We start from the raw sequence: 1,680 nt of genomic DNA on the forward strand, positions 1-1,680 counted from the left end.
TCGTTAATGGCACTTATATCTTCCAACATATCATGCCTCAATTTTCATTTCTTTTTTTTCTGTTTTTTTCTTTTCGTTTTTTTTTTGAGACGGAGTTTCACTCTTGTTGCCCAGTCTGGAGTGCAATGGCACGATCTTGGTTCGCCGCAACCTCCCCCTCCTGGGTTCAAGAAATTCTCCTGCCTTAGCCTCCCAAGTAGCTGGAAGGAATTACAGGCATGCGCCACCATGCTCGGCTAATTTTTTTTTTCTTTTTAGCATTCATTTGCACAGTTACAACATGTGGACAAACCCAGGTGAGATGAGCGAGTCTACCGTTTCCACTCACCCGGCAGACGCCGGGCCAGCCCCAGGAACTCGATGCCCAGCCCCGCCGCGGCCGCTACTCCTCCTCGCCAACGTGTAGGCCATGAAGAAAGCGACGGGTCTCTTGGGGACAAGGGGGGATGCCCCGGTCGCACAATCTCAAAGTCTCAAAAGCTGAAGGTCCGGAGCAAGGTGGCTGTGTCTTCGTGGTTCTTGTGCAAACAAATGAAGACATGGTCGGCGCTTAGCTGCTCCTCGGCTAACTGCAAAGCTGTCCTGGCTCCCCTGGTTCAGCGCATCGCCAGGGATCTCGATGCAGAAGCTGCGGCCGCTCAGCACCGCTTGTCAGTTAATGCGTTTGGCATCTGTGAGCCTAGAACGGACCAGTTGAGAATCCTCGTCTTGTCGTTGGACATTAGAATCTCTGTTACGTTCAGCCGATCATAGGAGTAGAGTAAGTTAGCTGAAAGATTGTGATCCCTTTGACGATTCCCTCGCCCACCCGGAATCTTCAGGGGTGGGCGAGGGGCATCAGGGGTGCGCGAAGGGCGTCAGGGGCACCATCGAAACCCCGGACCCGGGTTACTACAGCAGCGGAGGGAGACCCTGGAACTCTCGCTGCTGCGGCCGCTGCGGCTGTGCAGGCTGAGGAGCGAGCGGCCTGGTGCGGCTGGCGTGGACGGTGACGCTGGCTTTGATCCCCTTTCTTCTCTCTGGCAAAGCCCTGGCTTTTGAGGATCGCTGGAGGGAGGAGTTCACCATCCGGCACCTGGAATCCGAAACCAGGGTAACCTCTGCTGCGCCTCTCTGCGCCGCCGCCGCTGCTCGCCGTGCGCCCTTTTCAAAGCACAAATTGAGACGTCCCATAAGTTATCAAATATCTTAAATTTATATTTATTTTTATAATAAATATAAGATTTATAAAATAAATATAAATTTTATATTTATTCTTATTTATTTTTATAAATAAATACAAAAATAAAATTTGAATTTATTTATCCCCCTTTGAATTTTTACATCCATTGACATTGGCTAAGTGATCTTGTAAAAAAAAAAAACCTACTTTATTTCATGTCAGTAGGGGAAAAATGGCTTCCTTTGCTCATATTTTGTCATAACAGCTTTGATAATAATTTTAAAAAGCCAATAAAACCCAAACAAGAAAGGAAATAAATTAATTTATATAAATTATAATTTATGGCTTGGCTGTGCTCTGCATAATTACATAGTCAATGGAAGTAGTCCCTGCTGATTTCAACTTGGAATCAACTTACAAAGCACAAAAGACTGAATGTAAATGTTTTCCATCCTGATTGTGTAAACGTGAAACTACACATGATAGAAGTTGGAGGGTGAGCCTGGGGAAGACTGCTA

General features: G+C 46.8%; 1 pseudogene; it reads right to left on the bottom strand.

Annotated features, from left to right (window-relative positions):
- Positions 1 to 324: 324 nt before the first annotated feature.
- On the bottom strand, positions 325 to 1,173 carry LOC105521418 (annotated as a pseudogene).
- Positions 1,174 to 1,680: the final 507 nt, after the last annotated feature.

This window comes from Colobus angolensis, unplaced genomic scaffold (genome assembly GCF_000951035.1).
Source record: "Colobus angolensis palliatus isolate OR3802 unplaced genomic scaffold, Cang.pa_1.0 Scaffold4, whole genome shotgun sequence".
Lineage (NCBI taxonomy): Eukaryota > Metazoa > Chordata > Mammalia > Primates > Cercopithecidae > Colobus > Colobus angolensis.